At 34.2% G+C, this 15,441-nt stretch overlaps 1 long non-coding RNA gene across 1 annotated transcript; it reads left to right on the forward strand.

Moving 5' to 3' along the window:
* Window positions 1–970: 970 nt before the first annotated feature.
* Window positions 971–6,764, forward strand: LOC126973523 (uncharacterized). Its single transcript, XR_007731375.1, has 3 exons — window positions 971–1,219; window positions 1,814–2,323; window positions 6,312–6,764. It is a non-coding gene; the product is annotated as an uncharacterized LOC126973523 (long non-coding RNA).
* Window positions 6,765–15,441: the final 8,677 nt, after the last annotated feature.

The following is a 15,441-nucleotide window of genomic DNA, read 5'->3' on the forward strand; positions in this document are numbered from 1 at the left end:
TCGACGCGCGTTTGTTTTTTCCAGTACCGTAACTATACTACCACTTATTACTGTTTATTCTATGCCAGTAAATATTATTTTGCATGTAGTTCTATATTATCAACATTTAGTGGTATCTCCGCATTCTACTTCTTATCCGTGTCAATTATAGTTTTTCTTAACACACTGTTTATTTAGGAAACAAAATAAGTGATCGCATTAGAGGGGCACGAAGTAGGTGTCAGTGACTACGCTAGCGCGCGGCTACTAGGTTTCTTACAGGTTGTTCTTACCAAAATTATAGAAAAATGGATTTATTTAGGTGAATTATGTATTTTATATTTTAAAATTTTTGATATGATAACGCTTATGTATTTCTACCCGTGTGCTTATTTAATGTCGCCATTGTATAGCCACGCTGTATTTAAAAATAAGATTAAGTTTTAAATATCACATAGTGTAACGGCACGTATATCAGTATCTGCCAAAGATATTTATTTATGTTCTAGTATGTATGTCACTTGAGCCCACACATTTTATTGACATTATTAACTACCGTTGTGGCATTTGCAATGTTTTACTTGTTATTCAAATAGTATTTTAATTAAATGCCGGTCATCAATTCATAATTACCTATTTAATTGCAAGAATATATATTCAAAGAATTTTAGGTTATTTTACTATGCAGAGCCATCTAGTGTCATTCTTCCAAACATACTAACCTTAGTCAACAAAATGCGATGTAAACAGAAGGTTAAATCTTAAATCACATATGAGTTGGATTACAGAAATTATTTTCCATTGAAAATAATATATTAACTTATACTATTACCTCATTAGGTACATAATATAATAATATATTTTCGTGTTAGTAATATTTCAACTTAAGAGAGAATAATGAAATGTTTCGTGCAGGTTCCGTAAGATGTCGCTATTTGAATAATAGCAATTGCTTCTAGAAAGTACAACACCAATGTCACAGTAAGAATACAGTAAATGGACACCTCGAGGCAGTAATTCAATGATTGAGGCGATTGTCATTCACTCGCAAAGAACATGGGATGCCTGTATTATTACAATAATACCTAGTACAGCAAAAAAGATCTAATAGAGTTAATTTCTTCTCACATATGGGGAATAATAAAAAGAAAAAATATAAATGCTGTTCAGCGTTTAATTGCTTAGCCTCAAACCGTGATACAAATTTATCCTTCTTCTATCTTCCTCAGGATGTCGAGAGGTAAGAGGATTCATTATTATTTAGTTATAGTAAAAGCCAAACAGTATATTTTAGACAAAGAAAACATTAGGTAATAGGTAATTGTTTTTACCTAAAAAAATTTTTATATTAGCTGTGTTTGCCGTATCTTATAGACTAAGAGCTCGCGCTTATTTTGTGACTGTTAAAAATTTAATTTTATGATCATAATTAGTTAAGGCATAATGTACTGCCGTAAGTTTCACAATCAAATGATATTCGATTATTCGCAAATTCTTAATGTTCTAGCTAGTACCGACTTCAAAAAATCAGGCAAAGAATATTCGATTCTGTATACTTATATAAAATAATTATCTCTTACATATTTTGCAATACCAACCAAATTGTTTGGTATAAAAAAACAGATTCGTGTATAAGGGCTTCCAAATAAGTACTTTACAACTTTATAACGTGTATAGCCATGCAACTTTTTCGAATATGTATTATCTTCGGAACAACTTAACAGATGTCTATAATTCTTTTTAGATTTGAGTACATTGTTATGTGCCTTAGGTTCGAAATTAAGTAAATAAAATATCAATACTTGGTAAATTATTTACTCGTCTAAAATTTCAGAAGGCGACAGTGGCTCACAGCAATTGGCAGGGAAGATCTTTTGTCAAAGGATAACTTAAAGCCAACAAGTTATGTGGTTTGCGCATCTCATTTTAAAAAATCAGATTTTGTATATATCCCTAGACTGCGTGATAATGCGTTGCCAGCAATATCTGTACATGAACAATATGATAAAAATACATTTCTCGTTGACGTTCCTACGCAAACCGAAACAGAAATTGAAATTACTACTAAAAAGAACGTAAATAATGTTACGACGTCTTCCTCTGAAACACAAACGGAATCAATAAAATTACAACAAGAGGAAACGCAGACTTCAACATCACTGCCCGCGAAGACTCAACGTAAACGTAAACTTTCAAATGAGCTTGGAAAAAAGATCAAAATAATTCTGTATTAAAACATAGAGACGACCCTGAGTATAGTCAGTCATAATAGAGAAGATAAAGTCGGAAAATTATACGTAAAATTAATTAATTAGCTCAATAAATTATTTATTTACATTAAAAGGTACGTTGCTAAATATAAAATGTTTACTCTTAATTTGCACTATTCTAGCCCGCAAGAAGAACCTTACTTTGCGTCTATTAATACCACAGTAAAGCTTAATGCATATACAATAATATAATTATATATTTATATATATATATACAATATGTATATATGATTTTTTTATTTATTTTTATGAATGTCCGGTGCGAGTCCCTCCTGCCCCGCCCACAGCCAATCATTAATACACATCAAGTCCACATTGTGCCGACCCATTGCTACAAAGAACTCGTCGCGATTCGTGCCAAGGGATCCCGGATTACGAAGACCAATTTTTTATTATTCTATCGGTATTGAAATTATCAAATATAAGATTATGATTAGGTATAGAACAATTAAATAAATATATGTATATATTTAGGTATTTTATATATTATAACAAAAAAATATAAAATACATAACAATAGAAATATTAGGAAACAATAACAACAGCACTTTTGAAATTAATTAGAAACTATATATATTGAAGATAAAGCTCGATTAATATAGTTTGTCACTACTCAACTACACATAAATTACAAAATTTATCCTAACCTTTTATTTGCACTACTTAATGTCTACAACACACACGAATTTCCCTTACGCTATACATTCCAAAACCAATACCTACCTTAACTGATAGCGTACTAATATTGAAAACATAGTTTTCAATTATAAATAAAAATTACTGTTATACCGTTAATTCCATTCATTTTTGAACAATTATTTATCTAAAGCAAACATGTAAATAAAATCGTCCAACCAAACCTGTGAAGCCAAACCAGGCACTATTTTTCACGAATATGACAAAATACTCCATTAAATTTACCACAAACTTAAATATTTAATAATTTATCTTGTTCAATCTTTAAACTTGAAATTGTGCACCGGCTCTTAGTATATACTGTACTTGTACTATTACTTATTCTTTGACTGTACACAGAATAGTCACTCGAAATTATTCATGTGGCACGCTAGATGGCGTCTGCTGTCTTTTTCGCGCGTGCCAGCCCTGAGTTACGTTAATGTTACCTTATTATCTGCTGTAAGAACAGACATATCTTTTTCATTAATTTCACTAGTAATTGGGATTGCATGTTTGTAGTTGTACAATGTTAAAGGACAGGGAAGACAAAACGCACTTTGCAAAAACCGGTAAGCTTGTGGGCTGATGTTGTATAAATTTAAACAGTAATTTATGTAGTCTTGATTGTATCGATTTCCTTTCCCATGTTGCTTTAGCTTTGTTTGTGATTTTATTAGAAGAGCTAGTTCATTGGTCAAAAATTTATCGCAAAGTTGATGGAAAGTATTTTTTTCAGCTTTTTTTGTTTTATTTTTATTTTCCAGCAGTTTAATTTTCTTTCTGCATCGAATGAGTTCAGCCTTCAATTTTCTTATTCGTGGAGTATTGCAAGAGGGAATTATTGTGGTTTGAGCAATAATTTCAGAATTTGTATTTTCAGTCTGTGTACAATTTTCAGTTCCAACCGACAGAGTAGTTTGAGTTTGTTTGTCTTCTTTCAGAAAACCTCCTGGAGTGTTAGTTGGTAAGTTTGGCAGTATCAACAGTGGAAGGGCATTCTTTTTCAAAAGTTTTCGATTTATTGACTGTCGTATGTCCTGCACATCGAAATGTTTTTCACAAACCCGGTAGGCAGCAAAGTTAGTTTTGTTTTCTAAATCATGCCGACAGATCAGCCGCAGCCATTCAAGGCGTCTGAAAAAATAATAGATTTCCCATTTATTCTGGATAAAACAAAAATGCCGATAAAGGTTATCAAACTTCAATCCTTACAAACTTCGACACTTAAGACTTTCTCAAGAAACAGCTGACGAGTAACTATTAAAATAATTCTTTTTACATGTGTATAACATATGTGCGTTTAATTTATTCTCTAATCGTAATAATTTAATTGTTGGTGAAATAAACTTGTCTCGATACTAAATATCCTCGACAATGATGAATGAATGAGTTTTCGAATTCATAATGAAGGTAAGTACCTACTTATTCGACGCTTTATAGGGTTCGTTCCTGTTATTCCTGTTACAGTAAAATATGGGCCACGGTGATCACTGTCACATACCAATTACCAGTTACCACCAGATGACCTCTGTACACGGTGCGTGTGTCCTCTTCCTCCTCTTCATAAAAAAAATAAATCTTACTTGGAATGTACCTACTATTTATAACTCTCCTAATTATAATATTTCAATTATTGTATTTAAATAGCCAAGCACATATTTGAAATAGTCTTAACTTACGAAAATACCTACTAGTTTTTTTAACAGTACACCACTCGTCTTTTACTTTTTCACCCTATCCGCTTGTTTATTAATTTTACTCGGTGGTAAAGCAAAATTACTACCATTTAAAAAACAAGTATCAGAGATAGTGTGGGCTAAATAAATATTATTTTATAGTCTTACCTTTCGGAGTTTGCAGGTAATTTAAAAAATGTTATCTCTGGGTGGGTTATTGACGAATTCAAGCAACCATAAACAACACAATATAGTCTATAATTGCTCTTTGCCATATTTACCTAAGTATTCTTAAATCGCACGCTCACTAAACTTTCACAACGCTCGTTAGTCACTGTGGCGCATTCGCGACTGTTTGGTGTACCGAGTGTCTACCGAACTCAAGTTACATAGGTAGGTATAACTTGCGTTCCGCTGTTTATGAAGATAGAATATATAACATTCTGTGCCTGACCGTACCCAATAAGAACGTACGAACTACGAATAGATCGTTGGTGCGTCGTCTGACTTATCGATGTGTTGTGTTATGTGTACGACTGACACGTCACGGAACTATGAATACAATATCCACTAGCAGTTTCATATAAAATTTGAAATGCAACTTACGCTGTATTAGCCGTAGATAATAATTCTTAATTAATATTTCGTTCCGTTAATATAATTTCTTAATAACTTCTTAATCTAGATGCTAAAAGTATTATAGTAACTAAGATTAATGAATTATAATATCTGTGTGTGTAGGTATATACCTATATATAGATAACTAGTTGTTTGCCTGTATGAGGATCTAAACATATAAAGCGAACTACCTATAATAAATCAACTATGTATCTTTATTAACAAGTAACAATAACCAAACATATTTTAGATATTAGGTAAGTACCTACCTACCTATATATTAGATTATATTTAGATTTCTATCGTTGCACACTTGTTGTACACGTTGTTTTACCTACTCAATGTCTCCAGATTCATCGATATTAATTTGGCTTTGACTTTCTGATGACAGTGGAATAAGCAATCGTTTAAGATAATAGCCTAATACCTATTCCATTGCCGAGCAATGATATTAAAAATTACCTCTTTTAATACTATAATATCATTGTTGCCGAGCATCTTACAAGTTACAGCGCAAGTCTGCTACCCGGCGAAAAGTTGTAACAATGATTCGCTGTATTGATTATGTAGTCTCAATTTCTTGAAGGTCAATTTAGAATTACTTTCCACATGACCGCTGTAGGCCCCTAACTACTGGCCACTCACTTGAAATATCGAGGCCTCGACTGCCAAGTCGCTATGAGAAGTAGGTATTCTCGAAGAGCGAAGTAACTACTTATCGTAGAACTAAATTAACTAAGAATCATTAATTATTATAAACCCCGAAATTACCTTCATATTGTTATTGGTATAAACTATTATGTAGTTTTTTATTTATCTGTCTACTAGATACTCGAATACGAGTTTAAACACGACAAACACAGGTCACGTAGGTATTACGTAACTAACAATTTTATTCTTTTTGCTGACACATTTAAAACCCATAATAGCATACGCAATACCATTGTTTACAAATTTTCTATAATGTAACACTATCATTCCAAATTAAAATTTAATGGTTAGTTTTAGAGTTCATATTCAGTTTTCTGTAGCGTTGAATTGTTGTCGTTTATATTGACAGCTCAGATCTAAAACAGCGTTTGTTTTTCAGCTAAACATAACTTCGACTTTATCATAAGTGGCTAAGGATGGAATTTCCACGGCGGAACAAAATGGTTACATGTACATATGGCGGAATCTGGGATGTTTTGATGTTTCAACGTAAGAGCGGCAACCTCGCACGACCGGAGCACGTATTGATTCAATCTATAAATGGATTGAGGATTCGTTGCTTATACATACTTGTTTTGAACAGGGACTCAGATATTGAGAAATAACAAGTAATAACGGCATACAGTGGAATATTATTATATTTATTTGAACTTTTCTTAGCGTTTGGATTGCTTGTTGATGAGCGAGACAGGCCTTTTATATTCTTATCTTTATGAGGTAAATATTTTTGATCCAGATAAACCCATCCAGTAAAAACATGTACCTACCTATCGTAGAATTAATATCTACGTAGTTGAATGTTGAATGTCGCGGAATTAAATAAGTAAATGAACCTTGTTTAATTTAAATTTTAGTCCGCAGAAGAGTCAAGCTTGTGCGTTAACCAAAAAAAGCTCCATTTATCGTTATCCGCTCTTCCACAGTGCTGCTCCCCTGGTGTCGGAATACCGGTACTGGTCTCGAAATCCCGAGCAATTGCCAATTCCGCGCAATGCAAGATAGATGGTAATTTGGTTCATTGGAGAGTGATAACCTAAGATTCAACGTAATGACTAAAAAAACAATTAGTTTTCTGTTAAACTCTAAGCTCTCTTTAAACTAAAAAACTGGCTTTGACGTCGCTTCATTGTGTGTCTTTTACCGCATCTATCACGGAGAGTGTTCCAAAGAGCTGTTTGGTCTGATCCCTGCCGCCAAAACACCTTCGAACGATCCATCAATGGATCAATCCCACCTGGATGGAACGTTCTTTCACGTACAACCAAGCTGTGGAATGAGCTTCATTGTGCGGTGGTTCCAGGACGATACGACATGGGTATCTACAAAAAACCGCGTACAATTTTCTTAAAGGCCAGCAACGCTATTGTTATTTGGGAAGCCGCTAGCCCATTTCGGAAGGATAATTTTCTGATGTTGCAATAAAAAAGTGTGATGACTTAACACATCAGGTGACAGTACGCTCGTTTGTCCTATACTTCCAAAAAAAAAAACACTAAAACTGACCATAAATAACAATTCAGATCATCAGGGCTAGATGAATTCCAGTCTTCTGTCAACCACGCTTGTGTGGACAGTTGTATGAAAGAACCATTTTGAATACATATTGGATGCCTTGCCTTCTGCGCAGATTGGAACGCTACTTGACAATATGACATTATCAATATGCGTATCACTCCGGCTAGGTATAAAACTGAATGAACCACATCAATGTAGATGTGGCGTTCAGGTAGATACTCTTGGACGTCACGGGTTATCCTGCCTAAAATCGGCAGGCCGTATCAGTCGTCACACCAGCATTAATGAAGTCATCCGCAGGGCATTTGCCGCTCTTAATATACCAGCTGTTTTAGAGCCAAATGGTATTACCCGCCGCGATGGCAAGCGTCCTGATGGATTGACGCTGGTGGCTTGGGCACGGGGAAGGGCGCTGGTGTGGGACTCTACCTGGGTCGACACTCTCTCCTTCTCATGTCCAAGTTACGTCAGTTGGTGCTGGGGCTGCTGCTTCGACTGCCGAAGATAGCAAGCGTCGCAAACATGTTGGTCTCAGTGAGTCATACATCTTTGTGCCGTTTGGTGTCGAGAAACTTGGCCTGTGGGGCCCAGAGGTGCGGAAAATGTTCAAAATATTAATATTCTATCTTCGCGCCTCAATAAGGCTACTGGAAGTCCAAGCGCTGGCAGCTATTTCGGTCAACGGATCAGCCTTGCTATCCAACGCGATAATGCTGCCAGTATTCTTGGTACGCTTCCACGTAATGATAGTTTTAATTTTATGTAGTCGTAGTATTGTAAATATAGTTATAAGATTTGTTTTGATTAATATATTATTAATTTATTGGATAATATGCTGTTGTTTAAAGACTTTTTTCTTACAAGAGGACGAGACAACATATTGGCTACATATTATCACGTTGGGCGGTTAGCGACTTGTTTCAAAAAGCGAATATTATTATTAATTATTAATTTCCGCAGGAATACAAAATTATAGTTGTCATAAAATTATTATAATAAAATTCAACCTTATTGTTGTGTGATAAGGTTTACTTTCGAGTGCGTAAGGAACACAGAGTTCGGTCTTCGAAGAGAGGCCTATGTGTGTCGTGATATTTCGTTTATTAATATTGGCTAAATGACGAAATATTTGTTTTAATTGTTTAACAATTATTATTTTTAATTTACATAGAACAGAAGCTGACATGTACCTAATTACCAAAAGGGACTTATGAAACTTAATCAATAGACCTTTCTCTTTAACGCGACAGGTAAATTGATATAAAAGCCTTCAAGAAGTCTTAGCTAATGTTATCTCTTAAAGCCTTTTAAATTGCCTCGTTTCAAACTGGCTGGAGTGAACTTTACTACAGAACGAAAGTTGCCGTAGTTGCGCGGGAGTTACACTTAGAGTATTTAACCAAAAGGAGATGAATGAGTAACAACAATCACTGAATATATCTGCGATGAATTGTACTGAATTAATAAGACGAATTATTTACTAAACGGTACCAAAACACGTAAACATAACTAAGTTGTATCTCACGATGGAGCCCACGATTCAATCCTCGCGCGCAAAAAAAGTGCACATTGTACGCTTTAATTACGTTTTTATGAGATTTTTGCGAATAGGAGAAAAAGGAACGTAAATGTAGCCTGATAGTGTGTGGCTATCGCCACTTAAGTTTTCTTGCAACACCAAAGGCATCAAAAAGTCCAAGATTATTGTGCACGAACGGTGTTACATTTTAGGAGAATTGTTGTTGCTGGGAGCCAGTATTCAGCTTATCTATTCGAAAACTAACAGTAGAATCCACCTTCCAGATTCCAGATTCCACGACACGCCATAAGTTAGGATATCATCCCCACCATCTGGATGTGTGGTGGTCCTCCACCGTGCGGTTTTCAATGAGCTTTCTTCCACGTACTACAAAGCTGTGGAATGAGCTTCCTTGTGCGGTGTTTCCGGGACGATACGATATGGGTACCTTCAAAAAAAGCGCGTACACCTTCCTTAAAGGCCGGCAACGCTCTTGTGATCAATCTGGTGTTGCAAGAGAATGTGGGCGGCGGTGATCACTTAACACCAGGTGACCCGTACGCTCGTTTGTCCTCCTATTCCATAAAAAAAAAAAAATCTAATCAAGCTTTCGTTCTCTGTCGTTACAGCATGAATGGCCGGACTAGTTGATACAAAGGTAAAGACTTAGAATATACTATCAGATAAGAAGGGAGGAATTTATTGACAAACAAAGCGTTAAAGAGTGAAAAAGAAGAACATATAGGGTTGTTCTTCTCTCTTACGATCTCCCTCTCTCAATCTCAAAATTGTTAACAAAGTTGAATCTATCGTTACTGTAACCGATTTTGATTGTCTAGTCGTAAATTACCTACTTAGTATTTTGAATATTAAAGAGCAATGTTAGGTTCTTCTTTTTTATACACAGTTATAACGACAATGACAAAATACACTTGATCACGGATTAAAGCTGAACAAGTATCCAGACGCTTTTCTTCTTCTTCTTCGTGATACGCTTGGCAGAGCGGTCGTGGTCATCACGAAGTGACAACTTTTGTAGTCGATATGATTCGACCCGCGAGCATTCGTCACTTTTCCCTGCTGGCGGACATCCTGGTACACTTGTTCAATGGACCGCCCACAGAAGATTTAATTTGGTCGGTCCACCACGTCACTTGCGACCTTCATCGCCCTCTGATGCCGTCCACTTTGCCCTGCACGACCAGGCGCTCGATGGACTCACTCTCGCGCCTGGAGACGTGACGTTAGACAAGTCACCTGTGCGAACCTCATATGTCTCTAACCGTCTAACGACACGACATCCATGGACCTGGGATGATTCTATTATTTTACACGCCCACAAAAGCCCTTAAATTTTCTCCAACTTCAATATTATGTTTTTACTAATTACTCGGATATTACAAAGAAACTGGTGGACCTTATCTGGTGCACATTGGTTGCTCTCCAAATACACAAATATAATTTCAATAGTGAAAACATGTCGTCTCCTTTAGTTAAGTACTGTAAGCCGTCAAGACATGTTTCCTAACAGAAAGTCAACCGGTTCTCCTATTATGAACACATTTACAACTAGCTCAGAAACTCCACCATAAGTTTTCCATCTCTGAACCTTTATCAAATATCATTAAGAAAGGTTTTGCCCCGTCTTTGCCTGGGTGGAATTGGAGTCCACAAGGCTCGGCCCTTGATCAGTGGGTGAAATTAAATGAGTAGTGAATTCCGTTCTCAAATCTTTTCTGCTTGGTTATTCGTTAATTACTAGATCGATATTGTTATCAAATAAGACCAAAATTGTCTGTCTCTCTGTTTTGGTTTTTTATATTATTTTTTATAAAGTCACGATGGAGTTCTAGGAATTGTTCTTATTATTTTTTAATAAAAAATACTTTACTTAGAATTTAGACTATGCCCTACATATCTCTTTCATATTTCATCACCAACACTGGTGCTGTCAGGTCCTCGTAAGATAAAATACACAATAATATGATTGATAGTATGAGCTAATGTTATTATAATTTAAAATACAGTAAACTTAGTACTCGACTGCTAATACATACTTATTTGATACCTACGTAAACAAAGAGATAGGCAGGCATTACCATAATATTATGGTTATTTAAGTAAATAAAATAAATAATCAAATATTTATATAAAATTATTTTCTTAAATTATTTATAATTATTTTTATAAAGAAGACAACCCTAACGTCGTCAGAAGAGGTAAGAGTCATGCGATAAAATGAGAGGCAATTTCTGTGTGAATGTGTAGGTTATTAGAGCTGTACGATCTCAATTGCACCTAATTGTATCGATACAAGAGTCCTTATTTCTTTAACTGATTTTGCGGAGTGAACCTTCTGTACTTGTATACTTTGCTAATGCTGTCTTTCGCAACTACTCGTGCTAAACCACAGAGCAGCAAAGACCCGTGTAAAACATAATTTGAATGAATGCGCAATAAATAATTCTTGTAGAGTTTATTTCCGCCATACTTTCTGATCAAGGATTCTCATGGAATCAATTTTTAGAAAATTCGTGACATTGTTAATTTTATGCCCATGCGTCATAAACTTTTTGCCGTAAATAATGACAAAGGCAGCGTCTTAAGAGTTATTATGCGGAACCAGGAAACGGATTGTAAGTTCGAATTGAGCAGGAAGTCAGCTGTATTCTGAATCAACTCTGAATCTACTTACGAACATAATATTATAATAATATTATGCAGCGTTAGTCCCTTTATTTTCTGTTATCTATACTTTAGATTAAGGATCCAACTAGATGCCGCACTAGCTAAGAACAACAGCTGTTTTATTAAGGCAACTATTAGATGCTTGTATGCGTGGCATCTTGACAATCAATGGCATCTTTCAAATTTCGTAACATACGCTTCGTGTTATTTTACATTGAAATTAATAAAATACAAAATACTTACTGATGATAGTATGTGATCCCAGTGTCTTTCTTATTTCTTGTAGTATTAATTTACAGAGTTTTACCACGAATCCGGGCATTTAGTTTCAATTATTAACAAAGTTTAAGAGAACATGTGGCACCTCAACGTCACACATTTTTTGAGCCTGGCTCGAGTACGCCCACTTGGGCGTAGTATTAACTATTAGTTGCTGTACTTTGCGACTATGCCTGCATTAGCTAGTTGGAGCGCATCGGAGACCAATCCTTAATCTAAGATCTATACTATATCAATCTACAACTAATAAATGTTGAGCCGTTTTTTTTCCTTCGGTTATACTGCAAAACTACTGAACCCATCGGAATAATTTTATACCATAAGATGCAGCGTGTTTTGAAGACGGTTTTACGGTATGATATGTTGGTGATTACTTATCCGCAACCTATATTTTGACTTAGAAAAACCTATACATTCGCAATACAACAAAATTCAGTCAATGTCATTTCATTACATATAACATTTCATACAATGAACGGGCGCGGGGTAGGTAGGTACATAATTTATATGGCACACCAATATTTGGCAGGTCATTAATAATTTTAGAGCAAGAGCCCGTGAACCCCAGTAAAACTACGTTATTTTATAAAAGCTGAAAGATGGTCAGCGCATGCTCCAGACACAGGTAAGAAAGATGGACCATTATGGAGTTAGGGTTACAGTGGCTTTGGAAGGTAAAAGGGTACTAAAGGTGTGTAAAATACCGATCTAAATACATCAAATAATAAAGTGCGCTTTTTCGGAATTACTTTCAGAATATTATTAAAAATCGCGTGTTGGCAGCATACGCTGAACTTTCAGCTTTTATAAAATAACGTGGGTCTGGGATTCACGGGCTCTTAGACTACTTAATATTATAAAGAGGTAAAGTTTGTGAGATTTTTATTTGTAAGGGGTAATCTCAGGCTATGCTGAACCAATTTTGAAAATTGTGTTACCAATAAAAAGTTTATTATTAATTGTGAGTTTCGGAGACATATGTATAATTGTTTTATCTTAATATATATAAATAACGTGACACGTTAACGTAACGTAATCTAATGAACGGATTTTAATTTAACGGGGACAATTTCATGGAGTGCAGTTTAGTCTAACTTGAGAGATAATAGTTTTTATTTCGATTTGGGACCCATGGTTATTTTTATTTTCAATATTTGTTTTGTATGGACATATTTTCTATGAAAGAAATGACTGACGCACGGTTTGACAGTTTCTCTGTGAAACAATTTCATTATTACAACAGGGATCTTTTTTTTACGAAATAATTCTTGAGGTTTGCAATATTATTGGCAAATCCATATAAAACAGTATTTTTTTATGATCTACAGAACAACGTTTGTCGGTTCAGCTAATATAAGTACTTATAGGTATGTGTTACACTCGTAAATACGGACTAAGTTGCGAGAAACAGCTAGTTTAATTTACAAAGAAAACTAACAGATATTTATAATATGTTAACATAATAATTATACTTACCTACTTCTATAACAAAAAAAAAATAGTTTTCACATTCCTGAAGTGTAAGTGTACATGTTTTACTTTTTTTTTGGGTTTTATACATGGTAAACAGAGATGTAGGTAATTAAATATTAAAATATAATTGAAATAAGGCCAAAAGAGGATTACACAATTTAAATTATTGTGTGTGTTTTTAATATTCTATGCATATTACTAATTTCAGATTTTAATTTATATTTCGACAAATGAAGTAGTTAGGTATATCTTAGTTATTATAATAATCATTGTTAAAATATGTTTGCAGTTTGAGCAATACGGCATGCATAGAGCTGAGTTTGGAGCATAATTCGTACTTAAATATTATTTATGGCTAATAGATAAATGCTTTTATAGTTTAAAAGAATCTTTAGCCAAAAATATTAGTATTTAAATGTAATTTTTTGAGAGACCTACAAACTAATGTTTAATATTATATTATAATTAAAACTATGTAATGTTTATTAGTGACGTATACCTAAATATAAAAATTCCAATATTGACAATCAAATATTTGTATGCCGATATATTGGCGAATTGTGCTGTACACCTATCAATTATTAACAACTATGTTACCACGATTCATACAAATAAATCATTTCATTTCATTTCATAGGCCTTTATTAGGTAGTACATATTTGAAATAACTTTGTATGTTATGTTCGATAGTTAGGTAAGTAAGACCTATTTGAAATAATACCTTTGCAAGTAGTTTGCTATAAACTACTTCTTTTGATAAAATGTCGTGAAGAAATACAATGTCGTATTGTCTTCTTCTATCAAGTGTCTAAAATATTTACACATTACTTACGCGAAGTAGGTATTGAAGCTCATAACTCAGTCTATATTCTATATACCTACCTATATATTATTATCTTACTTATAAGTATCACCTCAAACGCAGAATTATAAAAATAATACATTTTTTTTCCTATTATCGAGTAGGTAAGTAGTATTAATCTTCAAAAACCGGTTTAACCCCGTATGACGTGACGACAATGTAACTCTTGTTTCGTATAAGGGTGTGTTAACCCTTCGAATAAAAATCCGACGCCTGGGGTTTGTCACAATGTTAAACACAGACGAGAAATCGAAGCTCATTGAAATGTTCAATTACATACAATGATATTGAAGTACTTTTAAATATCGTTGATTTCATAGACTATAATATCTGTTACTGCAAGGCCGTGACCAAACCAGTGTTTATCGTATTTGAACTAACTGATATAAGTACTTAAAGTATCAAAATGTGGGCATAAGTAAATAAATAAATAATTTAGCACCTTACCCTTCATTTACCTAATAGATATCTAGTCCTTGTAAAAATGGTACCTACCCATCACATAAGTTTATTGTAGGTAGGTAGGTTACTTTACACTCATGGGCTAGGAGTTCTTAATTTTATTTTAAGCAGTTAGGTAGTATAAAAGTATTTGAAGTTACTTATCCAGTTTGAATTTCATTACTTATGATTAAATATTTGTTTATTAAGCAATAAAGATGTCTTGCCTTCATTTGATATTATAAACATTAAACAATTTATAGTTAACTATACTGTATTCACAATTCATGAATAAAACCGCTTTGTATTGATAAGATCTACCTACTTGACCAGCCGTCAACCCGCGAGGAGTGGCAACGTCGCTCGAGCTCGCAACTCGCAACGCAATGGGAATAAAAAGAAAGTTAAAACCTGTCAATTATTATTACTTCATGGAACTTTCTAGAATCTATGGAACTGTTGGTAGGTATCAAAAATATTTGATATTATGAGCATGTTAGATTGTAATACCGTTGTTTTCTTAAAAGTAGGTGACTTCTTTTAGTTTCGTTACAAGATGACCTCACAAGTCACAGTCCACAAGCACAGGCCACAGAGACGTCATATCTAGGTGGACCTTTGTAGGTCATTGGGATATTGTTTCATATACCTATTACGTAAGTTTTTGTATTTCACTCAATAAGTTGTTAAGTCGATTATTTGGTAGGTACTTACTAATCAACGTAAAAAAGA

Source organism: Leptidea sinapis, chromosome 29 (assembly GCF_905404315.1).
Source record: "Leptidea sinapis chromosome 29, ilLepSina1.1, whole genome shotgun sequence".
In the NCBI taxonomy this organism is placed as follows: Eukaryota; Metazoa; Arthropoda; class Insecta; order Lepidoptera; family Pieridae; genus Leptidea; species Leptidea sinapis.